Source organism: Hemiscyllium ocellatum, unplaced genomic scaffold (assembly GCF_020745735.1).
Source record: "Hemiscyllium ocellatum isolate sHemOce1 unplaced genomic scaffold, sHemOce1.pat.X.cur. scaffold_154_pat_ctg1, whole genome shotgun sequence".
In the NCBI taxonomy this organism is placed as follows: Eukaryota; Metazoa; Chordata; class Chondrichthyes; order Orectolobiformes; family Hemiscylliidae; genus Hemiscyllium; species Hemiscyllium ocellatum.
In genome coordinates this window covers 186,189-213,956 of record NW_026867806.1, presented here as the reverse complement: position 1 = coordinate 213,956, position 27,768 = coordinate 186,189, and the positions used below count along the sequence as shown (strand labels likewise).

At 45.1% G+C, this 27,768-nt stretch overlaps 1 long non-coding RNA gene across 5 annotated transcripts; it reads left to right on the top strand.

The window, feature by feature from the left end:
• The first annotated feature begins 80 nt into the window (after positions 1-80).
• On the top strand, positions 81-27,768 carry LOC132810145 (uncharacterized). 5 transcript variants are annotated; one of them, XR_009642752.1, is made up of 4 exons: positions 81-152; positions 788-894; positions 5,359-5,458; positions 27,670-27,768. It is a non-coding gene; the product is annotated as an uncharacterized LOC132810145 (long non-coding RNA). The 5 variants fall into 5 exon arrangements; XR_009642750.1 differs by lacking the exon at positions 27,670-27,768 and adding an exon at positions 24,463-25,238; XR_009642754.1 differs by lacking the exon at positions 27,670-27,768 and adding an exon at positions 18,245-18,552.

The following is a 27,768-nucleotide window of genomic DNA, read 5'->3' as shown; positions in this document are numbered from 1 at the left end:
TGGGCGGAGCTGGAGATCCGAGCAGGAGGTCGGTCCTCCAACCAATCAAAGTGAACGAAGGGCGGAGCTAAACTGAACCACGTGATCACCCTCGCGCGCGGCGCAGAGTCGCTGTAATGAATGCTCGGGAACTTATGGAGAGGAAGAATATGGTAAGGAAAGAAATAAACAGGGAAACGGGAGAAACACTGTGTTGCTATGAGCGGAGAGGTTTTACAAACAAATTGGGCTCGTCGGAAAACACAAGTTTGAACGTCCCAGTCCCATTTTTGCAATAAATGCGGAATTGCCTCAGCGGCTGCAGGCCTGAGTGAGCGCCGCCATCTTTATTCGGGACAACGATTCACTGGACACGTGCGGAGCCGCCATCTTTGTAGGGGGCACGGTGCAGCCAGGCGCATGTGCAGCCTCTCTCTGGTACAGAGTCATTGTGACGACAGCAGCCAATCCTGCTCTGATTCACCTCTGGGCTCCCTCAGGACCACTTTGTCAATGTCTAGCTTCCTCACTCTCCAACCATGGGGGTATTTTGGTCTGTTTAATACTGTATTATTACTTTTGCAGACCCTTTGTAAATGAGTTTTTCACGGTGGCCCAGCCCCTGACCATGTGCTGCTCTATTATCAGATTACTTTTTTCTTGAATATTTTTGACAGTCAAGAATTCCTTTTTCCAATAAGCAAGTGTATTTTCCTTCCATTTCTGACTATCAAATTCTGCACCATTTTCATTCCCTTTAATCCGTTTTGCACTCCCTGAAACATCATGTGTATTTCTCCTTCCACAGATCCCAGTGATTAATGCCAAAGCCCTGTTGCCTGGGGAGAGGGTGATGCTTGACTTTATTGTACAGCTGCAGTTTGTGTGGTGAAGGTGCTCCCACAATGTGGTTGGGTAAGAGACATTACAGATTATTCATTCCAGAAACAGTGATGATTTGAAGATAATGTCCAAATCAAGAACTTTGTAGTTTTATCATCATTCTTATAATTTCACAAAAATACGATTGAGAACTTTAGATATAAGGCCAGATATAGAGATATTTGGTCAAGTGTCCAAAACAGGTGCCACAAAGCAGATTTTGAGGGATGTCTTAACGGTGGGAAGCAGATATGTGAGGTTTTGTCTGCAAATTCCAGTTTGTGCTTTGGCAACTGGAGAATCAGCCACACAGTTGAAGTAATGAATTAACAAGTCGTTGGGAATCTAAAAGAAAATGGGTTGTCGAGGTCTCAAAGGATGTGTGGTGCAGGGAGCTAGGGATAATCACAGCCAGGAATATAATCAAGAATGAGAATTTTTAATTGTTGTTGCTTATGAATAGGATCCTTTTGACAGATGAACATGTTTGGGGAGAAGTGAGCACGTGGGCAATAGAGCTTTCAATTTTTCTTGTCGATTACAGGAAGGTTGAATTTGGGAGGCTGGCCAGGAGTGTGTTTGGATAATTAAGTCTGGAGGTTACATACAATGGATGATAGTTTGAGTATATGAGCTGAGGTGAGGGTGGAATCAGATAGAAATAGTAGTGTTGGAGTGGGACTGGGCTGTAACTCTCACCTCGCCTCTGGGATCCAGCTGGTTGTCAGGTTGTGAATCAGGCGGTAACACAATCGGGAGCTGAGTGGCCCTGGTGGAGCTTAAAATGAGTGTCGCTGAGCTGGCTGTTGCTGAGCAGCTGCTGCTTGATAGCCCCGTTGATAACATTTTCCATCACTTTACTGTTGATCGAGTGTGGACTGACAGAGGGAAATTTCCTGGGTTGGATTTGCCCTGTGTTTTTGTGTTGTACATGTCTGAGCAATGTTCCACATTGTCAGTAGATGCCAGTGCCGGAGCGGTACGTGGTTTGGTGGGTGGCAAGTTCTGGAGCACAAACTATCAGTATTGTTGCCCGAATGTTAGCAGGACCCATAGCCTTTACACTACTTAAACATTTCTCGGTATTATTCAAACTAAATTGAACTGGCTTAAAGCTCACATCTGTGATGTTAGGAAACACTGGAGAAGGCTGAGATGGATCATCCCACTTTGCATCTGGCTGGAAATTGCTGCAAAGCTGTCATCTTATCTTTTGCATGGATGTGTGAGGCCCCTCCATCAGTAAGGGTGGGGATATCTGTGGTGCTTCCTGCAACGTGTTGTTTAATTGTCCATCACCGTTCACAACTGGGTGTGGCAGAACTGCAGAGCCCTGATCCACTCCATTGGATGTAGGATCACTTAGCTCTGTTGCTTGGTGCTGATGCTGTTTGATATGCAGATGGTCCTGCTTGGTAGCTTCACCAGGTTGGTAATTCATTTTTAGGTATGCCTGGTGCTGCTCATGGCATACCCTCCTTTCCTGTTCATTGTGATGGGTGATTGTGGGATGTACAAACCTATGAGGTTACAGATTGTGCTGGAGTACAGTTCTGTTGCTGTTGTTATCCCACAGTGTCTCAGAGAGATCCAGTTTGAGTTCCTACATCTGTCCCATTTAGCACGGTGATAGTACCACTCAGCACAAGGGAAGTTTTTCTCAACTTTAAGGCGAGGCTTTGTCTCCACAAAGACTGTGGGATGGTCACTCTTACCGATACTGTCATGGAGAGATGCATTTGCAGCTGGTAGATTCATACTGATAAGATCTAGTATGTTTTTCCCACTTGCAGGTTCCGTTACCTCCTGCTGCAAACCCAGTTGAGCAGTTATGTCCTTGAGGACCCGACCAGCTCAGTCAGTAATCCTGCAGCTGAGCTACTCTTGGTAGAGGACATTGAAATCCTGTACTCGGGGAGTACACTTGTCACCATTTTATTGCCTCAGTCCTTCCTCCAAGTGTTATTCAACATGGAGGAACACTGATTCATCAGCCGAGGGTGCATGGTACGTGGTAATCAGCAGGAACCATGAGACTTCCTGGTGTCCAAAGTCAATGCTGAGTACTCCCAGGGCAAATGGTTCCTGTGTGTACACCACTATGCCATCGCCTCTGCCTGATCTGTCCTGCTGGTGGGACAGGACATATCCAGAGATTTCAGGAGAAAGAGAAGACTGCAGATGCTGGAGATCAGAGTCGAGAGTGTGGTGCTGGAAAAGCACAGCAGCTCAGGCTGATGAAGGGCTTAGGCTCGAAACGTCGATTCTCCTTCTCCTCGGATACTGCCTGACCTGTTGTGCTTTTCCATCATCACACTCTCGATATCTCGGGATGGTGATGGTGGTGTCTGGCCATTATCTGTAAGGGATGACTCTGTCAGTATGACTTTGTCAGGCTGTTCTTTGACTAGTCTGTGAAACAGCTCGCCACGTTTTGGCACAAAACAACCAGATGTTAGTGAGCAGGATGTTGCAGAGTGGAGAGGGCTGATTCTGTGGTTGTATTTCCTAATGCCTTGTTAGATGCCGAGTGCTCCATCCAGTTTCATTCCTTTGTTGAGACTTTGCAGTGATTACTACAGTGAGTAGCTTGTTAGGCGACTGTCAGGTTGGCAGGATCGTTTTTGCCATTGACAATGGTTCCATGGAGATCAGGAGATTCCTAATTCCAGTTATTTTTTTCTTGAATTCAGATTCCACCATCTGACAAGCTGGGATTCAAATAGTGACTTCAGTTGTACATTTTAATATTCTGGATAAAAGTTAAATACATTAGGTTTGTTCACTCATTTTAAATATTACGAACCCTGGTTTTGTTTCTTTGTAAAACACTGTCCATCATCCTGTCTCCTTCATCCTTCCCTCCAATAACAAGAGCAAGAAACACATTGAGTTTCTCTGTCACTAAGACTGAGACAATCCGACCAGCTGCCTCTGCTGCTTCCCTCCCTCCCACTAGCCCACCGAGCCAAACTGCCTCACATGGTGTTCCTGATTTATGTCCCAACTTGCATCGTTCTCCAGTCTCTTGCTAAGTCTTATCAGAGCTCATCTTGATCTTTCACTAGTCTCGCTAAACTACAGATATTCCAATTCTGTTTCCTCCTCATCACTCCCCGTCGCCAATTCACAGGTATTGTTCCTTGTTCTGTCTGTCTGTCTTTCCTGGTTATGTCCTTCTCATTCATTCTGCAAGAAAAACCAGCATTTGACCTCCCCATCATTTGTAAATCCTGCTCCATCTCTACTCTCCCTTTCCTTTCTGAATTCCTTGTATGTGGTGTCCCTCCTGTATCTCACCGACATACTGCCAGGAGGTGACATCGTCCAAAAGCGCTGTGTTAGGTTTCACATGTACACTGACAATGTCAAGCTCTCTCTCCCCATCATCCCTCTCCATTGCTCCACTGTTACTCAGTTATCAAACTGTTTATCACACTCCCACTACTCAGTTAGCTGCAATTTCCTCCAATGAAACATTGCAATGGTTAAACCCATTGCCTTCAGTTGGTATTACAAATTCCTTTCCCTCACTGCTAAGCCCCTCTCTCTCGCTGGGTGCAGTGTGAGATAGAACTAGACTCTTCACAACATCGCTGTCATATCTGTAACCCCAAGGTGATTTTGTGATCACACATCTACACAAACACAAACAGGAATTCCAATCTCTTAAACGTTGCTTGTCTCCACCTCATCCCAGCTCCATTGCTACTGAAAATCCTTACCTGTGTCTGTGTTGGCTTAAACTTGATGAATCTGAAACAGAACCCTTGATTTTGTGACTGACCTAGAATCTGCGAGCTTTCTGTGTTTCCTGCACAATTACCCCTGGTCCCTTTGTGGTGCAGCTTTCTACAGTTTCCACCAAGTAAATAGCACTCTGTTCTTTTATTATCTCCTCCAAAATGACCAACTTCCCATTTTCCCAAATTCATACTCCATGTGGCAACTTGTTGCCCCCTTCTCCTGTGCATCTCTCACTCTTCTCAATCCTCTTTGAACTTTACGCCTTTTCTAGGAGCTCCCCCCCCCCCCCCCCCCCCCACCCCATCATTCTTCTAAACATTTACTGGGAGCACTGGGCAGTGGGAAGCATGCAAAGTTGCTCTGTTTTTAGAGATATTCTATGGGAGGAGCTTGCTGCCCATTGGTCAGAATGGAGGCAACTTGCCCATCGAACTGCATGAGCCTTTCACACCCCATGTCTTTCTGATGAGGCACAGCAGCAGCACAGAAGGAAAACGAAAGAAGCAAATCCTGCTCTCCACATCTCACTGACTCTTGGAACATTCTGTCCCATGTGTCAAAGATCTGACTTGTTCAGTCACATGAAGTCCCAAGGTGGAAACTCCTAGAAGCACACATAGATTTCCCTGTGAACTGACTGCTGATCTCCACAAGGGGTAATGTGTCCAGTCATCCTGGGCCAGGAGGAGGGGATGGTGTGAGTTTCTAACCTGAACTGACAGTGATGGATTTTATAAACTTGTATTACAGGATGCTACAGGTGGACATTCAGATGGTAATCTCAGTCATTATAACACCAAACTCTGATTGAATTAGTCAGTTCATCAGGACTTGGATATTCGCATTGTGTGTGAGTATTGTATTCCATCTGAATTCCATTTGCTGCATAAAAGTTCTCCTTTGAATCTTCCCAAACCTTTAATATGTGTCCTGTACTCCTTGTATAATGAGCTGATGGATGTAAGGTTTGTTATTACACAGGTAACTTTTCTAAACCCCTTTGTCACAGCTCCTCTCAATTGCCTCTGCTACAAAGAGAACAACCTCAGTTTCCCCAAACCCCTGATTCCCCAGTGTCTGTTTGCTCTCTATAAGGCACACATCAGGATTGTGTTGGAACATTCTCCACTTGCCTGCATCAGTGCAGCCCCCAACAATATTAATGAAAGTGAACATCTCCCATGTACCACCTTCAGCATTCCCTCTCCCCACCCCAGAGACACAGTGGCATCACTGTGTAAAAGGTAACGGCAGCATTGTCCGCCCAGACCATAGGGCTGCTCTCTCATTAGGGAGGGAACTGGAGCCCCTGGAAGAAACCCATGCAGACACTGGAAGAATGTGCAACTCCCACAGAGACAGTTGTCCAAAGCTGGAATCCAACCTGGGGCCCTGGCAGCAGTGCTAGTCACTGTGCCACCCTAAAGTTGTAATTTGATTCACAACTACCACTTCCTCTGATAGTTCATTCCACACATAAACCATTGTCTGAACAATTTTTTTTATAAAAGGTTCCGAACACCTTTTTAAAGCCGTTCTGCTGTCACCTTAAAAGGCATGTACTCAGTCTTGAATCGCATCCCTTCCTGGTAAGGACACCTGGTATTCACATTACTGATACCACCCCTCCATGATTTGAGAAACGTCTAATAAGGTCGCTCCTCAGCCTCCTGCGCGCCAGTGAAAGAAGTCGCAGCCTATCCAGCATCTGCTTATAATTCAAACTATTCATTCCAATCAACATCCTGGGAAATCGCTTCTGAATCCGCTCCAACTGCATAATGTCCTCCCGATATCAGCATGACCAGAACTGGACACAGAATTCCAGAAAAGTCTCCAAAATAACGTCCCAACTCTTGTACTCAGAGGTCTGAGAAATGATGGCAAATGTGCCAAGCATCTTCTGAACCACCCTGTCTACATGTGACACATACTTGAAAGACCCGAACAGATCGGCCTCTTTGTTCCATAGCGCTACTCGTGGCCATGTTTTTAATTAGTGTAACTCTGCCCTTGTTTGTTTTTTCAAGATGTAATATTTTGCATTTATTCCATTCCAAAAATCCTTAAAAAAAACCCTGAGCATTAAAGACAGTAGGAGTATACTTAAGAGGGAAATCAGGAGGGCAAAATGGGGACATGAGCTAGCTTTGGCAAATAGGGTTATGAATAATCTCAAGGGTGTTTATAAATACATTAAGAACAAAAGGGTAACTCGAGAGAGAATAGGGCTCCTCAAAGATCAGCAAGGTAGCCTACGCGTGGAGCCACAGGAGATGGGAGAGATACTAATTAAATATTTTGCATCAGTGTTTACTGTGGAGAAGGACATGGGTAATATAGAATGTGGGGAAATAGATGTTGAATATGTCCATCTTACAGGGGAGGACGTGCTGGGTGTCTTGTAACCCGTACAGCTTGGTTAATCCCCAGCGCCTGATCAGGTGTACCCTAGATCTCTGGAAAGCTGGGAATGTGATTGCTGGGCCTCTTGCTGAGATATTTGTATCATCGATTATCACAAGTGACATGCTGAAAGACGAGAGGTTGTTTAACGTGGTGCACTATTTAAAAAAGGTGGTAAGGACAAGCCAGGGAACTATCGCCCGGTGAGCCTGACATTGATGCTGGGCAAGTTGTTGGAGGGAATCCTGAGGAGCAAGATGCACGTGTATTCTGAAAAGCAAGGACTGATTAGTGATAGTCAGCATGACTATGTGCGTGGGAAATCATGTCTCACAAACTTGATTGAGTTATTTGAAGACTTATCAAAGAGGATTGATGAGGGCAGAGAAGTGGACATGATCTATGGAATTCAGTAAGGCTCTCGACAAGGTTCCCCATGGAAGACTGGTTAACGAGGTTAGATCTCATGAAATACACGAAGAACTTGCCATTTGGATACAGAACTGGTTCAAATGTAGAAAGCAGCGTGGTGGTGGAGGGTTGTTTTTCAGATTGGAGGCATGTGACCAGTGGAGTGCCGTAAGGATGAATGCTGGGTCCACTACTTTTCGTCATTTATTTGTATGATTTGGATATGAGCAGAGGAGGTATAGTTAGTAAGTTTGCAGATGACACCAAAATTGCAGGTATAGTGGACAGCGAAGAGGGTTACATCAGATTAAAACAGGATGTTGTTCAGGTGGGTGAGAAGTGGCAGATGGAGTTTAATTGAGATAAATGTGATGTGCTGCATTTTGGTAAAGCAAATCTTAACAGGACTGATACACTTAGTGACAAATTCCTAGATAGTGTTAATGAACAATGATATCTTGCAGTGCAGGTTCATATTTCCTTGAACGCAGAGTTGCAGGTAGATAGGATATTGAAGAAAGTGTTTGGAATACATTCCTTTATTGATCAGAGCATTGAGTATAGAAGTTGGAAGGTCATGTACAGGATATTGGTTAGGCCTCTTGAAATATTGTGTGCAATTCTGTTCTCCGTCAATCGAAAGGATGTTGTGAAACTTGAAAAGGTTCATGAAAGATTTACAAGGATATTGCCAGGGTTTGAGCTGCAGGAAGAGAGCAAAAAGGCTGCGGCTTTCTTTCCCTGGAGCATCAGAGACTGAGGGGTGACCTCCATAGAGGTTTATAAAATCATTAGTAGCATGGATAGGGTAAACAGGTAAGGTCTTTTCCCTGAGTAGGAAAATCCAGAAATAGAGAGCATAGGTTGAGGGTGAGAGGGAAAAGGTATAAAAGGGAACTAAGGACCAACTTTTTCACGCAGAGAGGGTGCATGTATGGTGCATATAACTGCCAGATTAAGTGGTCGAGGCTGACAATTATAGCATTTTAAAGGCATTAGGATACTTGACATGAATGGGAAAGATTTAGAGGGATATGGCCCAGCTGCTGGCAAGAGGGATAAGATTAGGTTCTGATATCTGGTCGGCATGGACAAATTTGACCGAAGGTTCTGTTTAGTGCTCTTCATCTGTGACTCACAGCTCAGTGGGTTTCGGTCTCTTCAAAGATAAATCTTAGTCTGTTTTATTTGAGTAAAGCTACAACATTCAGTACAGCGACAGTTTATTTCTTTAAATACACATCTTATGATACACTTTGATTAAGTTTTTAAATATGAAATATTGGTACTAATTTATTCTATAGTCGTGTTTTGTAAAGCTGTAAGACTGGGTGCCTTTTTCTGGGTCTGTGGACTGTTAATGTGCAGAGATGGCCATTCGTGCAGTGATGTGCTCTTCCTGTTGGATGTAGGAGATTAAGGAAAGTTTCAATGATCCTGATTGTCTGTTGCAGGAAGTGAGGATGCAAATCCTGTAGGATTTCATGGATCAGATGGAGCGATGGTTAAAGGTAATGAAGAACTTACAGGAGCCAGGGGGTGTGATAAGTGGCAGTTTCAGAAAGGTAGGAAAACTGCCAATCCAGTCAGGTAAATGGGTTTCCTCTTGGAAATGGAGGAGTGGAGGGCAAGTAGTGCAGGAGTGTCCTGTGGTTATTTCCATCTCAAACAAGTATACTGTTTTGGAAAGCGTTGGGGTCACACTCTCAGGGGAATATCGCACTGACAGCTAAGTTCCTAGTGTAATGGATCTAGTGTAATGTGAGGTATATCAGGTTCCACGCGATCGATGGTGATAGGGGGCTCTCTAGTCTGCAGCACAGACTGCAGTTTCTGTAGCTGACAGTGAGACATCAGAATGGGGTGGTGCCTCCCTACTGTCTGGGTGAAGGATGGCTCTGAGGGTGCAGAATATTCTGAAAGGGGAGAATGATCAGTGGGAGGTCGCTGCACATTGGTACCAATGACATCAGAGAAAAGGATGAAGTCCTGATGAGAGAATATAGCAAATTAGCCTGGAGGATAATAAGCAGGTCCTTGTGGGTAGTAATATCTGGATTACTCCCTGTGCCACATGCTAGTGAGAGTAGGAATAGCAGGGTAGAGCAGATGAATGCGTGGCCAAGGATCTGATACAGGGGAGAAGGATTCCCATTTTTGGATCATTGGAATCTCTGCTGGGGGAGAGGTGACGTGCATAACAAGGATGGATTACACCTGAATTGGAAGGTGTCTAATATCCAAGCAGGGAGATTTGCTAGTGCTACTCGGGAGGCATTAAACCAGTGAGGGCGTGGGGGTAAACCTAAAGAGATAGTGAGAAAGGAGGTAACCCTGAGGCTGGTACAGTTGAGAAGTTAGACAGGCAAGGGCAAGGCACAGAATGAGGTCGGACTGACAAGGTACAATAGACAATAGGTGCAGGAATAGGCCATTCTGCCCTTTGAGCCAGCACAATCATTCATTATGATCATGGCTGACCATCCACAATCAGTATCCTGTTCCTGTCTTATCTCTGTAACACTTGATTCCATTATCTTGAACAGCTCTATCCATCTCTTTCTTGAAAGTACCCAGAGACGTGGCCTCCACTGCCTTCTGGGGCAGTGCATTCCATGTGTCCACTACTCTCTGGGTGAAGACGTTTCTCCTCAACTCTCTTCTAAATGGCCTCTCCCTTATTTTAAACTGTGTCCTCTGGTTCTGGACTCACCCATCCGTGGAAACATGCTTCCTGCCTCCAGAGTGTCCAACCCTTTAATAATCTTGTAGGTCTTAATCAGATCCCCTCTCATTCTTCTCAACTCAAGTGTACACAAGCTCAATCGCTCCAATCTTTCAACATATGATCATTCCGCCATTCCGGGAATTGACGTCGTGAACCTACCCAACACTCCCTCGATAGCCACAATACTCTTCCTCAAATGTGGAGACCAAAACTGCACACAATACTCCAGGTGCGGTCTTACCAGGCCCTGAATAGCTGGAGAAGGACCTCTTTGCTCCTGTACTCAATTCCTCTTGTTATGAGGGCCAGCATGCAGTGAGCTTTCTCACTACCTGCTGTACCTGCATGCTTGCTTTCATTGACTGATGTACAAGAATACCTAGATCTCGTTGTACTTCCCCTTTACCAAACTTGACTCCTTTTAGATAGTAATCTGCCTTCCTGTTCTTGCTTCCAAAGTGGATAACCACACATTTATCCACATTAAACTGAGTCTACTATGCATCTGTCCACTCACCTAGCCTGTCCAAGTTAACCTGTATTCTCATAACATCCTCCTCACATTTCACCCTGCCACCCAGCTTTGTGTCATCAGCAAATTTGCTAATATTACTTTTAAGATGTTCATCTATATTATTAATGTATATTGTAAACAGCTGCGGTCCCAGCACCGAACCTTGTGGTATCTCACTAGTCACTGCCTGCCATTCCGAAAGGAAGCGTTTATCACTACTCTTTGCTTCCTGTCAGCCAGCCAATTTTCAATCCAAGTCAGTATATTCCCCTTTGTAAATCTATGCTGACTCTGACAAATCCTTTTACTGCTATCCAAATGAGCCATAATTTCATCTTTTGTAATTGACTCAGCGTCATTCTCACCACTGACATCAGACTAACCGGTCTATAATTCCTTGTTTTATCTCTCCCAACGTTTTTTGAAAAGTGGGATAACATTAGCCACCCTCCAATCTGACTCTACATCTCCTGATTCTGTGTATCCCCCTTTCCCAAGGGACTGAACGTCATCCCTCATCAACAGGGCCATCCCACCCCCTCTGCCCATCAGTCTGTCCTTTTGATAGCACTGCACTGCATTTATTTCAATGCAAGAGGTTTTACAGGGAAAGCAGATGAGCTTAAGATATGGTTTTGAACATGGGACTGGGATATAGTGGGTATGACAGAAACGTGGCTTAGGTTGGACAGGCCAGGTAGCTTAATGTTCCAGGGAATAGATATGAGGAAGGGTAGAAAGGGGGATAAGAGAGAAGGTGGAATGGTGTTTTTGAGTAGGGATAACATTATTGTTGTGCTTAGGGAGGATATTCATGGGGGTTCGCCCGTTGAAATTACTTGGGTGGAACTGGGAAATAAGAACAGGACGATCACCTTATTGAGGTTGTCTGTGTGGGTTTCATCCAGGTGTTCTGGTTTCCTCCCACAGTCCAAAGGTGTGCAGGTTGGGTGGAGAATCCAGGCTGGATTGCCGTATTGTTCAGGGATAGGCAGGTGGGTGGATTGGCCATGGGGAAATGTTCAGAGATGTGCAGGCTAGGTGGATTGGTCATGGGAAATGCAGCGTTACAGGGGTAAGATAGGAGGCTCTGAGGGTCAGTGTGGATGTGATGGGCCGAATGGCCTGCTTCCACACTTGGGATTCTTTGACGCCAATTCTACTGGTTTTAAAATAGTTGCAGAAAATAATAGATCAGATCTAAAAGTTGGTGTTCAAAATTGGACAAAGGTGAATTTTGATGGTACAAGGCAAGAACTTTCAATATTTCTTTGCAACCCCCAGGTAAAGGGACGGCTGGAAAGTGGGAACATAAGAACAGAAGGAATAGGAGCAGGGGTAGGCCATCTGGCCCCTCAAGCCTGCACTGCCATTCAATAAGATCAGGGCTGATCTTTTCATGGCCTCGGCTCCACTTTCCTGCTCTCTCACCATAACCCTTAATTCGATTCCTGTTTGCAAATCTACATTTTGCCTTAAAGACATTCAAGTTGATAACATCAACTGCTACACTCAGCAGGGAATTCCACGGATTCATAACCCTTTGGCTGAAGAAGTTCCTCCTCAACTCTGTCCTAAATCAGATACCCCCTTATTTTGACGCTGTGCTCTCTAGACTGACCCGCCCCCCAATGGAAATAACCTCCCTGCTTCTATCTTATCTATTCCCTTCTTAATTTTATTTTTTCCAATACAGCCTCCCATTCTTCCAAATTCCAACAAGTATAATCCCAGTCTATTCAGTCTCTCCACATACACCAATCCTCTCAACCCCCGACTCAAACTAGTGATCCTCCTCTGCACCCCCTCCAGTGTCAGTACATCCTTGTTGAAGTAAGGAGATCAAACCTGTACACAGTACTCCAGGTGTGGCCTCACCAGCACCCTGTACAACTGCAGCATAACCATCCCTCTAGCAAGGAAGGACAATAAACCCTTCACCATCTCTTTTAGTCCCCTGGGATGCATTCCATCACGGCCAGGAGACCCATGTTCTTTAGGGCTGTTATCTTTTCCAACACTACCTCTTTACTGAGAGTGACTGTTTCCATGTCCTCATCTGCCATTGCCTCCATAGGCCTGTGAAAATGAGACAACAAGAGAACATAGACAGTATGTTCCTGTTAAAGCCAAGTCTGGTAGGTGTAGAGAATGCTGTGTGTCTAGAGAAATTGAGGGTCTGGTCAAAAAGATGAAGGAGGGATATGGCAGCTACGGACAGCTGGGTTTGAGTGAATCCCTCGGAGTATGGGGCAGTAGGAGTACACGTGAGGGAAAACAGGAGGGCAAAAAGGATACATGAGAGAGCTTTGGGGGGAAAGAGGTTTAAGGACAACCCAAAGAGATTCTACAAAACACTAAGGACAAAAGAGTAACCAGGCAGAGAATAGGGACCCTCAAAGATCAACAAGGCTGTCTGTGGAACCACAGAAGGTGGGAGAGATACTACCCAAGGATTTCATGTCAGCTTTTACTGAAAGAGGATATGGAAGCGAGAGAGTTTGGAGAAATAAATAGTGATGATTTGACAACTGTCCATATTACAGAGGAGGTTGTACGGGATGTCTTATACAGAAAGCTGAGTAAATCTGTGGGACCTGATCAGGTGTATGTCACATCTTTGTGGGAAGTTAGGGAAGTGATTTTCGGGTCCCTCGCTGAGATATTTCTACCACCGATAGCCGGAGGTGAGGTGCTGCAAGACAGGAGCCATTATTTGAGAAAGGTGATGAGGAAAGGCCAGGGAACAATACACTGGTGAGCCTGAGGGTAGTGGCAGACAAGGTGTTGGAAGGAATTCTGAAGGACAGGTTTATATGTAATTGGAAAGGCAAGAAGTGATTAGGAATAGTCAGCATGGCTTTGTACATACATCACTAACTTGGACTTCAGAAAGACATTCAAAAAGGTTCCACATAACAGACTGATTAGCAAGTTAGACACCATGGGATGCAGAGAGAGCCAGCTATTATATACAAATTGGCGGGAAGGTTGGGGACGGAGAGTAGTGCTTTTCGGACTGGAGGCCTGTGATGAGCAATATGGTGTAAGGATCAGTGCTGGATCCACTGATTTTCATCATTTATATCAATGATTTGTGTGTGAATATATGAGGTATAGTTAGTAGGCTTACAGTAGACATCAAAATTGGAGGTGCACTGGACAGTAAAGAAGGTTACCTCAGAGTACAATGGGACTTCAATCAAATGGGCTGAGGATTGTCAGATCGAGTTTATTTCAGATAAATGTGAGGTGCTCCATTTTGGAAAAGCAAATGAGGGCAGGAATTATACACTTAATGGGAAGGTCCTGGGGGGTGTTGCTGAACAAAGAGATCTTTCAGTGCAGGTTCATAGTTCCTTGAAAGTGGAATCATAGGCAGGGTAGTGAACAAGGTGTTTGGTGTACTTGCCTTTACTGGTCAGTACATTGAGTAGTGGAGTTGGGATGTCATTCTGCGGCTGCACAGCACATTGATTCAGCCACTTCTGGAATTCTGCTTTCAGTCCTGGTCTCCCCGCTATCGGAATGATATTATGAAATTTGAAAGGGTTCGGAAAAGATCTGCAAAGATGTTGCTAGGGTTGAGGGTTTGAGCTATATAGATAGAGGGTGAATAGGCTGGGGCTGTTTCCCCTGGAGCATCGGATACAGTTGTGAGGAGCATGGATAGGATGAAATCCCAGAGTCTTATTCCCAGGATATGTGAGTCCAAAGCTTGGGGGCACAGGCTTCAGGTGTGAGGGAAAAGATTTAAAAGGGATCTAAGGGGCAATGTTTCCAGCTGAACATAGTACGTGTGTGGTAGGAGCTGCCAGAGGAAGTGTGGAGGCTGGTACAATTACCCAGTTATGCCTTTGAGATGTTGTATGTGATTAGCAAAAGTTTAGAAGGATACAGGCCAAGAGCTGGCATATGGGATGATATTAATTTAGGATATCTGGTCGGCATGGACAAGTTGGATCGAAGGGTCTGTTTCTCTGCTGTACATCTTTATGGCACTACTAAAATTAAGATGGGTTTCTCTTTTATGGAGAGTTAGCAGAAGATCAACTAATTCTCCTTGGAGCTGAGAAGGTTAGGCAGGGATTTCGACCAGGAGCAGATTTGTTTCCAGGATATTTAATTTACAGAGAGACAGACGGAGAAATTATTAACGTCACAATTTTGAGTAACTACCTTCAGGTAAATGGCAAATAAAACAGGTTAAAAATGTGAAGATTATTGTACTCACTAAGTTCCAGATGCTCAGAACAGTTTGGACGCAGATTCAGTAGTTATTGAGAAAACAAATTTGGAATTTAACTTTTTTAAGGAAGGATTTGGAAGGCTACAGACAAATGGGAGGTGAGTTGGGATAGACTGGCACCATCTCCAGAGGGGCCAGTACAGCTGAATAGCCCCAAACCCCTGTGCTCTGCGTTACTGCCCCATTCACTGTGAATGATGAAGCTCATCCCAGGGCAGAGTCCAAGAGACATACAGCATGGAATTAGACCCTTTGGTTGAACTGGTCCATGCCGACCAGATATCCCAACATTTGGCACATATCCCTCTACACCCTTCCTATTCACATACCCATCCAGATGCCGAATGGTGTAACTGTACCAGCCTCCACCACTTCCCCAAACAGAAGATTCCATACAGGCACCCATCTCAGTATGAAAAAAGTTGCCTCTTGGGTCCCTTTTAAATCTTTCCCCTCTCACCTTAAACCTACACCCTCTTGTTCTAGACTCCCCCACCCCAGGGAAAAGCCCTTGTCTATTTTTCCCATCCATACTCCTCATGATTTTATAAAGCTCTATGAGGTCACCCCTCATCATCCGATGCTCTTGGGAGGAGCCCACTCATGTCACAATGGGGCCCAGGTGATTGACAGCAGCTTCAGACCAATAGGAGAATTGGCGTGATCCTTCGGCCAATGGGAGTGAATTGGGGTGGGTCCAGCAGGCCAACACATGGCCATGAGCTGTGCAGGCGCAGTGTCACTGTGAGAGAGGTCCTCATGAGTGTGAAGGGAGTGGGAGAGACTGCAAAGTCTGGGGAAGAAATTGAGTTATTGTGGACTGGGAGGGTTTATAAACGCACAGTTTTAGGCTGCTAGACTTAAATTAGAAATTCCTGGTAAATTAGAACAAAAAGAACTGCGGATGCTGTAAATCTCACTCAACAGCCAAAAGATACTGGAAAAGCTCAGCAGGTCTGGCAGCATCTGTGAAGAGAAATCGGAGTTAACATTTTGGATCTGCTGACCCTTCCTCAGAACTGATGCTACTGAAAAAAAATGTTGGTATATATGCAGAAGATCGGGGTTAAGGAGTAAATGATAGGTGGTGATAGAGTCCAAAGAGATGGGAGCAGTTGGACAAAGGAGTGGATAACGATCTGGCTGGGGCAGGGTGAATAGCCGTTTATGGGGACTGTTGGTGGCTAACTATAGCTAATGTGTAATGGTAGGTTATGTACTAACAAGGCCTGGTGTGTGGGTTAAGAGGCTATGGCGCTAGGACATTGGAGAGTTCAGGACCTAAATTATTGATTTTGATACTGGGGCTAGAGGGGTGCAGGGTCCCCAAGTAGAAGATAAGGTGTTGTTCTTCCAACTTGCGTTAACATGTGGCGCTGGAAAAGCACAGCAGGTCAGGCAGCATCCCAGGAGAAGGATAATCGACGTTTTGGGCATATTCCATTCATCAGGAATGCCGGGATTGGGAGTGGGGTGGGAAGTAAGAAGGCTGAGAGATAAATAAGAGGGATGTGTGGTGTTGGTGGGAAGTGGGCTAGGAAGGCAATGGGTAGATGTAGTTAGAGGGTAATGGAGATAGGGTGGAGTGGATAATTGGAAAGGAAAGTGGACAGGTGGGACAGTTTAAGGGCGTGGTGTCGAGTTGGAGGGTTGGATCTGGGATAAGGCAGGGGAGGGGAGATGAGGAAACCTTGATTCTGTGGTTAAAGGGTCCCAATTTCTTCCTCCAGGCGTCGGGTAGCTGGGATTTGGTGGTGGAGGTGGCCCATGACTTGCATGTCCTTGGAGGAGTGGGTAGGGAAGTTGAAGTGGTCAGCCACAGGATGGTGGGGTTGGTTGGTGCATGTGTCCCAGAAATGCTCCCTGAAACATTCCGCAAGTTGGTGTCCCAGGAGACAACATCGAAAGCAAAGGCCATAATAGGTGAGGTGTTTGGATGTGCAGGAAAATCTCTGCTGGATGGGGAATGGTCCGTTGGAGGTGAGGGGGAGGTGTAGGCACAGGTTTTGCACCTCTTGTATTGACAAGTGAAGGTGCTGTGAGTGGAAGGTGGGTTGTTGGGGAGCATGGCTCTGACTAGGATTCACAGGGAATGGTCTCTGTGGAATGCTGAAAGGAATGGAGAGGGAAATATATCTCCGGTGGGATCTGATTGTAGGTGGTGAAAATGGCGGAGGATGATGCGTTGTATCTGGGTGGAAGGTGAGGACTGGGGGGTTCTATCCTTGTTGCAGTTGGAGAGGTGTGGTTCAATGGCAGAGGTGCGGGAAGTGGTGGAGATACACTGGAGGGTATTGTTGACCACGTAGGAGGGGAAATTGCAGTCCTTGAAATATGGTGTGTTATGGAATGTTCTGGAATGTTCTGCCAGCTTGCATCAAGCTTCACTGGAACACTGCAGTAAGCATGAGACAGAGATGTTGGCCAGGGAACAGGTTCGTGTGTTAAAGTAGCAGGCAGCTGGAAGCTCAGGGTCAGTTTTGCAGCAGAACGTAGATCATCAACTGCCATTTCCAGCACCTCCACTGAGCTGCTGCCAGACACAGGTTCCTGTCCCCTCCATTCACAGCTATTCACCCTCCCAGCAGATTGTTATCTACTCCTTTCTTTCCAAATGTTATTTTTTCTTTTGGGCTCTGTCCCCACCTATTATTTACTCTTTACCCCCTATCTCCTGCAGTCCAAAGATGTGCAGTATGGTGAATTGGCCAAGCTAAATTTCCCATAGTGTTCAGGGATGTATAGGTTAGGTACATTAGTCAGGGTAAATGTAAAATAATAGGGTCGGGGAATGGGTTTGGTTGAGAAACTCTTCAGAGGGTGAGTGTGGACTTGTTGGGCCGAATGGCCTGTTTCCACACTGTAGGGATTCTAATTTTCCCAGCTGCAGTCAGTTCTGAGTGAGGGTCACTGGACCTAGAGTGACCCTTAGTGTGTGCAGGAGGAGGAAAGGGGAGTTGGATCAGTTTAGACTGGAAGGGTTTAATTACACTCTGTACAGGTAGTTAGGCCTGAATTAGAAACTCTTGGTCCCACGTTTACAGCAAATGGGAAAACGGCTGTGGGCCTCAGGCGGTGATGGGTTCTGGGTTATGGCCACCATCTTTATTGGGGACAAGGTACAGCGAGGCGCATGGGCATATCCTCTTCCTGGGTGGGGTCGGGGTGATTTGAAGAGGAGCATTTACACATCAAACACATACCAAGAGAAGTATTTGTCTTTACTGTTCAGCCTGCACTGACTGTGAGTTTTATTTTGTGAATTCATTTTATAGGATTTTATTTAATAATTGAGACAGGGATCTCAAAATCAACTTTCTATCGTCAGCAGGGTCATCAGGATCGGAATACCATTGACATTTAACTGGGGAAGGAGAAAGGTGTGTCTGTTCTGTCTGTGGGAAAGTATCTCTTTTTTTCAAGCAAAAAGCAGAAAGATGTTCCAAGGGATCACCCTTTGGGTTTGTGCTCAATTCTGGGCCCTGAGAGGGAACACAGATTTGTCCAAATTACACCTCGTCTCTACATAGGAACTGTCAGATTTAGACCCAATCACCCACTTTCTGATGTTAACCTGTAAACTCCTCATTTTCAATTCCCTGCAAGCTTCTGATTAAAATTCCTTATGGACTCAAATTCCAGCACCATTTCGGGTGGAATGTTCCAGGTTTTGACAACTGTCTGTTCATTCAGAAACTGCTGAGGTCCGTATTGACTCTGGGGTTACAAAGGGCTGAACTGAAAGATGAGATGCAGTTCTTCAGCTCCCATTGAGATGCATTGGAACAGTACAGGAGGCTGAGGGCAGTGTAGGTGTGAGCAGACAATGAAAATGACAGGGCTGCACCGTGAGGGCTGCTTGGTTCAATGAGAGTGTTTTGGAGTTGGGTGTAAATAGAGCGAGGGGAGACAGGGAGAAGGTGAACCACAGCTTCAGTTTTAGTCCAGGCCATTCAGCAATTCACATGTTCCCAAAGGGAACAGCCAAGTTGTAAGCGATACCTGCTGAGTGTTTTCTTTAAAACAGTTTTTAAAGTGTAAAATGTCAGCTTAAGTAAAGATCGGGGCTTTTGATGATAATGGAAATGTTGGAAGAGAAGGAAGGTTTTTGCTCACTTAAATTCTCCTAATGGGAGTAACTAGCTGAAACTAGAGACACATTGTTACAGGAGCCCTCAGACCCGTGGGGCGCTCCTCTTGTACAATGTGGGAAATAAGGGACACTTCCAGTGTCCCTGACGGCTGTGTGTGCAGGAAGGGTGTCCATCTGCAGCTACTGGGAAACTGCTTTTCAGACCTGGAGCTGAGAGTGGACTCACTGTGGAGCAATACTGAGAATGCTATGGACGGCACGTTTAGTGAGTTAGTCACACTGCAGGTGAGGGTTACACAGGCAGAAAGGGAATGGGTGACCATCATATCAAGCAAAAGGCTCAGGAAGGGAGTGCAGGACGCCCCATGATCATTTCGCTTCTCATACAGATATTGTGCACCGCTTGGGATTCTATAAGGGAGGGAACAGATGGGGTTGCCTCTCAGGGGAAATCAGCAACAGCCAGGTTCATGACCCCATAGAGAGCTCTGCTGCACAGAACGGGAGGAAGGAGAATGGCAGAGCTATAGTGACAGGGGATCCAGTCGTCAGGGTCAGAGACAGGCGTGTCTGTGGCCACTGACATGAATCCAGAACAGTGGAATTGAACCCAGGTCCATTTATTGATAAAGTGCACAGACTAATAAAGGTCAACGTCCCAAATGCAACCTTCAGCACTTGGTCACCCTAAAGCTCTATTTTCCAGGGTCTGTGCACTTACTCTGAGCCCTTCAGAGGGATTGAAGGGGATGGGGAGAAAACAGGAACAGGATTGTGTTGTAGATCTACAAGCTAACCGTCACCCTCCCCTCTCAGTCTCCCCCCTCTGTCTCCCACCCCCCATCGTACCTCCTCCCCACCGCAGGGAAAAGACCTTGTGTATTTACCCTATCCATGCCCCTACTGATTTTATAAACCTCTATAAGGTCACCCATCAGCCTGTGACGCTCCAGGGAAAACGGTGTATTCATCCTCTCCCTATAGCTCAAATCCTCCAACCCTGGCAACATGCTTGTAATACTTTTCTGACCCCTTTCATGTTTCACAATATTGTTTTGAGAGGAAGGAGACCCGAATTGCACGCAATATTCCAAGCATGACCTAACCAATGTCTGTATAGCCGCAACATGACCTCCCAACTCCTATACTCAGTGCTCTGACCAATAAAGGAAAGCATATTAAACACCTTCTTCACTATCCTATCTACCTACGATTCTGCTTTCAATGAGCTGTGAACCTGCACTCCAAGGTCTCTTTGTTCAGCAGCGCTCCTGAGGACCTTACCATTAAGTGTATACATCCTGCTAATATTTGCTTTTCCAAAATGTAGCACCTCACATTTATCTGAATTAAACTCCATTTGCCAATCCTCAACCATCTGACCAAGATCCCGTTGTAATCTGAGATAATCTTATTCACTGTCCACTACACCTCCAATTTTGATGTCATCTTACTAACAATACTTTCTATATTCACTTCCAAATCATTTATATAAATTATGAAAATTAGTGGATCCAGCACCGATCCTTTGTGACACCCCACTGGTCACAGGTCTCCAATCTGAAAAGTAACCTTCTGGCACCACCCTCTGTCTTCTACCTCTGAGCCAGTTTTGTATCCAAACGGCTCGTTCTCTCTCTGTATTCCGTGAGATCTAACCTTGCTAACTAATCTCCCATGGGGAACCTTCTTGAACGCCTTACTGAAGACCATGTAGATGATTTCCACCCTTTTGCCCTGACTTAAGTTCATGAAACGTGATTTCTCACACACAAAGCTGTTAATAGTATACAGGACTTAACTCTGTACATTGGAGTCTGCGTCACCCAGTTATGGGTGTTCATATTCTGGATAAAGTTCACGTACACCAGCTTTGTGTTAGTGACTGTGTATCGAGTCTTATTAATATCACCAACACAGTGAGTTCCTTTTCAAAGGCAGTCCCTATATCCCTAACCCTGCTCCCATCTGCTCTGTCTCCTCCATCCCCACCAGAGACAGTAAGTGGTAGGAGCTCATGGAGTTTCCATGTGAGTGAGACGGAGAACATCTTCCCTTCTTTCCTCTAGTCCACCAAGAAATGGTGGTAGTGTCCTTACCTCTGGACCAGGAGGATCAGGTTCAAAGTTGAGTGACAGCATCTTTGAAGTGGCTGATTGGAAAACCTGCCCAAGCCACCAGGCCATACTGTCTCCCAGCTGTCCCTGCCTGAGCCTCTAAACAAAACCTTCCTGTAGTTTCTCTCCTGTTAGACTCTCCCATTGCTCAGTTTGTCCAGGATCCCCTCCTGCTGCTGCACTGCTCATGTCCCTCACTGACCTGTCCATCCCCCAGTGTCCTCCACATTCATTCATTGTTTACAATCCCATTGTCCCAGTCCTCCAGCCCCGCCCCCTCCACCCTATTGGGCAGTGGCTGCTGTCAATCACTCAGGCTCCTGTGTGATCTGGAGCATGCTCAGCAGGAGGGGAGACCGGTGCATGGGCGCAGTGCTGGGCAATTGTTGGTGTATGTGCAAGGTGGGTCAGTGCCAGGGAGAGCGGCTGTGGGTGTGTGGGATTGATCTTTCATTGGCAGCTCACTCCCTTCCTCCCTCTGGGAACAGGTCCCAGGGGAATGGCCCCTCCCCTGGTATCGGGACAAGTGGTCGGCGTATCAGTGGGGGAGTATTTTGCAGAAAGTTATCAGAACTCGGGTGAAGATTCAGGGATGTTACGGAGAGGAACATTCATTTTAGTTCATTTTTATTCAACCAGATATGATTTGGCCAGTGTGTGCAGGATGGTTCTCATCAGAGGATCGGAGTAGGGGAATAAATAAGAGGTTCCAGATTGGGGGGGAAAACGTCAGTCCGTTCTGTCCCAGAAGGAAGCCCTGGGAGGTGTGGGGAGGATTCACCAACACCCAGGAGGCTCCGAGTCAGACTCATTGATTTGATTAGATTAGATTTCCTACAGTGTGGAAACAGGCCCTTCGGCCCAAACAGTCTACACCGACCCTCGGGTTACCCACCCAGACCCATTTCCCTCTGATTAATGCATCTAATATTATGGGCAATTTAGCCTGGCCGATTCACCTGACCTGCGCATCTTTGGATTGCTGGAATCGAACCTGTGACCCTAGTGCTGTGGGGCTGCCGTGCCATCGTGCCACCCCTTTTTTTGGTTTTTAGTCTGTAGGCAGGAGCTAGGAAGCTGAATTCAAAGAGAGGAGAGAGTTAGAACTAGGTGTGGAGGGAAGGAGTGAGGAGATTATTTTGGATTTCAGCTCACAGAAGAGAGAAATTGTGAGACTGAGATTTAAAGCTTTGGGGGAACAAAGAAACTGCAATTTAATACTATAATTGTCTTATGAATTTCCATCCTGTGTTAACGGTGGTGACTTGTTTTCTCTGTTGTAGAGAACCGAAAGGGCAGATTTGCAGATGAGAAATTTAAATTGAACTTCATTTTCAGTTTTGATAGTTACTTGATCCGTGCCGATCTGAATATCATTGGCCTTTTTCATGTGGAAGGGAAGGTGTGTATTCTGTCCGTGGGTGAATATTTCAAATGTCAGTGTGACTGGGAAAATTACTGAGGTACAGCCAAGTCCATGTTAGCGTGGTGACTGTGGAGAGAGGATCAATCTAAACATCAGGTCATAGGCAGAGAACAAAGGGAACTAACACCTTCAACATATTGTCTCACTATAAACCATTGTTAGCAGCTAACCTGAGAATGCAACTTTAAAAAGAAGGGTTTTGTGATTTACACATGAAAGAAGTCAAACTATCACTGTATTCTCACAGATGAAAGGCTTAACAGACAATTAATTTTTCAATGTATAATTTCAGTTACATCACACTGCAAATTTTTGCTATAAACTCTGAGTTATGATCGAGCCCTCCACAATCACTTGATGAAGGAGCGTCGCTCCAAAAGCTAGTGTGCTTCCAATTAAACCTGTTGGACTACAGCCTGGTGTTGTGTGATTTTTAACTTTGTACACCCCAGTCCAACACCAGCATCTCCAAATCATGACTCCTTTGGGGAGGGTGGTGAGTTTTGGATTCAGCTTTCCAGTGATTACCATAAGAAGATGAGCACTGGGTACAGGAGAGGGAATGCAGCTCTTCGAACCAGCCCCACCATTTAATACGGTGATGATTGAGCTCACCTCGGTCTCAGCTGGGTTTTCCTGCCTGCTCTCTCTCACCCTTCATCTCATTGCAAATTCAACATCTGTATCTCTTCATTAAATCTGCTCATTGTCCTGGCATCCACTGCATTTTGAAGAGGGAATTCCACAGATTCACAGCACATTGAGATAGGTACATTCTTCTTCATGAAATTAGAATAGAATCCCTACAGTGCAGACTCACCCATTCCCTGTATTTCCCGTGGTTAATGGCTTAACCTGCACATGCATGGACGCTGTGGGCAATTTAGCATATCCAATCCTCCTAACCTGCACATCTTTGGACTGTGGGATGAAACGGGAGCACCCAGAGGAAACCCGCTCAGACACGGGGAGAACGTGTAAACTCCACACAGTCACCTAAGGCTAAAATCAAATCCAGGTCCCTGACACTGTGAGTCAGCAGTGCTAACCATTGAGCCACCTCTGCTTAAAATCTGCTCCTCCTATTCACTTCCCACGCCCCAGTTGGCTGAATCTATATTCCTTACATCAGTAAATCAGGTTGTGGAAGCAGGTGTCTCAGTAAAACCCAGTGACAGCCCATATGTCCCGTGTGTCTGAATGGGGATCCTATACACAACACCCTCCAGTCCACATTTTTCATACACTTTCCAGAGACAGGGCTCCAGTGGCTTCTTGGGGACTACAACACCCACAATCCCTGTGGCAGGGACCACACGTGTGTGGGGAAACCCCGCACTGTACATGTACAGAATGTGGGCGGGTTTTGGAGCATGTGTTTTAGGTAAGTATACTTTGCAGAAAGTATTTCACACTGTGATTGGCTGAAGGGATGCATCTGCTTCTGGTATTGATCTGTTAGGGGGTCACCACACCCATGTAGGACCACTCTCCATCCCCAATTCATTGTAATGCTGGGAATCAACAAATGGGAAACAAAGAAGGATCTGACCCATTCTCCCAGCCTGAAGGTTCCTCTTCTGTCCAGGATCTGCCACCTCCCTTTCTGTTTCCTTGTGTTTCATTCTGCTGTTACATTATTGACTTGCAGCAACTGAAGGGAAAGGAAGTGAACCCAGAAAGGGTGCTGAGTCTGACCAGGGACGGGAAGTGGTGGCATGGATCTGTTTATCAGTAACTCCATGAGAATGGGGAGGGTGTACATTAGGGGGTAGCAGAGTCAGAATGATGGGAGAGAGTAAGTGGGCTGGAGGGTTACAGCTTCGGGGGAAGAAAGGGGAAAAAGATATTCCAAAGAAGCTAGAATTGTCTGCTCTGAATTTCTAACCTGTACATATTCCTTTATACAGGGTGCTACATGGTGAAGGTTTGCAGACTGAAATCTCAAAATCATGTGCAGATTGTGATTATGTTAACCAGCATTTGAAGAACCAAAGATAGAGAATCACTCCGCCAAAATCCTGCAACACTCCCTCACAGCATTGTCGGTCTATCTGCACCAAATGGACTGTGAATGGTTCAAGACAGCAGCTCACTACCATCTTCTCAAGGGTAACTAGAGATGGGGAATAAATGCTGGCTGAGCCAGTGATGCCCATATCCTGGAAATGGTTTCTATCTCTAGTTGCTGAACCCCAGTTGATGTTACTGCAGGATGGTGAGGGACGCTGAGTGCATCCTCCAGGAGGCAGCACCATCACATTACCCCCGCCTACACCCACACAGTAACACCGCCACGTCACTGGAACAAAAGGTAGTGAAGCCAAAGGAGGACTTAGATATAGTTCTTCGAGGTAAAGTCATGAAAGGGGATTGGAGCACAGCAGGAACAGGAGACTGAGCTGGATGGTCAGCTGTTTCCCATTGAATGGTGGAGCAGGATTGAAAGGCTGAATGGTCTCCTCCTGCTGCTATCTCCCAGGTATGTATATAGCCATGGAGCCCGGGTAGGAAGGAGTGGGCAGGGATTCTCCAGGAGATTGCACTTCCACAACAGGTTTCAGTGAGGGAAGGTTTGATGGATTTTATTTAACATTTATCTTTAACACAAAGTTTGTAAATTTTGGTTTTAAAATGTTGTAAAAGTTTTTTGCAAAGCAAATAAAATTAAAGAAAATAAATTAAACTGTCTGAATATAACAGTTTTAAAACTCTCAACCACTGTAAAACAAAATCCCTTTTGTCACGGACACCATCACTTTCCAGTTACTCAAGCTCCAGGGAAATATTCCCTCCCTGTCTGAACCTTTGGTTTGATGTAATTGCTTTTCAGGTCTCCTTCTGTGAGCTGCGAAGCGTTCTTTTTCCCCATTTCCCTGACACAGAAATGTTATCACAGCAACCTTCCCACCATCAAAATCATCATTATGCCATTTTGCTTTTGGTTAACATATAATCACCAGCAGTGCAATAGTGAGGACTGCAGATGCTGGAAACCAGAGCCGAGATTAGAGTGGTGCTGGAAAAGGGCTTTTGCCAAAACGTTGATTTTCCGGCTCCCGGATCCTGCCTGACCTGCTGTGCTTTTCCAGCACCACTCTAATCTAGACATATCACCACCAACAGTAAACCATTTGTGTAACCAATTGAATATTTCCAAAGAAAGCCCATTACGGGCCAAGCAAACCATTACAAGTGACAGAGTGAGAAGGGACTAAATCAAAGTAGAGTTGTGGGGAGGGGGCAGCGGTGGGGATAAAGCACTGTATCCCCTGCGGTGCCCACCTCTATCTAAAGGCATCGAGAGAATTGATACACACCACATGGTCCTTCTCCAAGGACACCCGGCTGTGTAGCCTTTATCCTCAATCATAGAATAGAGTCCCTACAGTGTGGAAGTAGAGCACTGGCCCATCAAATCGCGCCGACCATCCAAAGAACATCACCAACCAGAGCACGCTATCACTGTAACACTGCATGACCCATGGCTGATCCACCTAGTCTGCACAATCCTGGATACTATGGACAATTTAGCATGACTGATCCACCTGCACATCTTTGGACTGTGGGAGGAAACCAGAGCACCTGGAGGGGACCCACACTATCATGGGGAGAATGTGGGGACTCCACACAGGCCGTTGACCAAGGCTGGACTCCAACCTTGTACCTGATGCTGTGAAGCAGCAGTGCTACAATCACAATTTAAATCAAAACAGATGATCCTTGCGCATTGTCACATTACTGTTTTTAGAGACTTACTGCCCAGAGACACAGCCTGAGGTTCAGAAAGTGGCAATGTACGATCAGTCAACTCCAGCCCAGTTAATGTGGTTAACAACATCAATACTCCAACAGTGTCATCATGTAAAAGGTCAGAGAAATTGATCCATCAGCCTCAAACTGACTGACCACGTGGCTGTCAGTGACTCCAACACAAGTGAATGGAAACATTGCTCAGAGCCTGTTTCTGTAACATTCTACACAACCAGGAAATAAAAAAACGAATAATTAGCTGAAAACAAGGCAACTGCTCTGTTAGAGTCAAAATCATTCAATGTTCAGTTATTGACCATTACTGACTCTCAGAATATTCTAATCTGCAGAATCACAGTAAAAGGGGAAAGTAAACAACATTCTTGGCAAAGACTTAATGAACCAACTGCTTGTATAAAAACAGCTTGGAACAAAGGGGCTGAATCCTCCACAAACTGACAAACACAGATACCATCAGATTTATAGATAAAGATTGGAATTCTTTGGAAAAACACTTCCCTGCTTATGGTGTGCGGTAAAAACCATTCTCAGTGAAAAGAATATGTTTCCCCTCAGAAAAGCAGGTGTGTCGCGCACTTACAGACTGACTTACAGACAAAGGAAACCTGATCTGAGACTCGCAGGTTAATGAAGCTATTAGTGACAGCCCATTGCACACAACAAGAGCTTAGACCACAACAGATTCTAGTGAAACCAACAATGAAATGAAAAAGGTGAAATAGTCTTTAAAATCATGCAGCATCTCTCAATCAAATAATCCTAGTCGACTTCCAAACATTTTAAAACTATTAATACCAATGTATATGTATTTATTTACTTTCCTAATTTCCTCCAAAAAATATATATGATTATTCTCTTCACAATATATTTTAAATGGTCAATTAATAATCTCAATTCATTTCCAATTATTCTTAGTATAAAACAACTTGCAAACTAAAATAGTTTTCATGTTAATAATGACACTGGAAACATTGTTATGTAGTTTAACCATATTTCCAAATATTGTTTTGGTTCATTATTGCAGTGAAGCTAAACATAAAGTCTATTGATTTTCTCTGATATCCTTCCATTACTTTATTCCCTAATAACAATGCCCATGGTGTAATGGGTGACAAGCATTAAATAAAATTGAATTTTCATTGCAAGAACTTGTGCAAAGATTCACATATTATTCAGTTCATTCACTGTCGTTGATTATCAGGGTTATTTTCACTGGATGATCACATTAAATTTACTTAAATAAACACAGTAGAATTTTCACCTCTATAGATATGTAAAGTGAATGTCGAATTACTAATATTTCAAGTCAAACCAAATTTACATTTTGTTCTGTTTTATTCCAGGAATGACAGGATGAGTTACATTATTGTGGGAAACAGGAACAAGTGAAGGTGGTGGCTCTCAGACGTGAGGCCTAAAGGAAGCCTGAGGTGTGGAAGCCT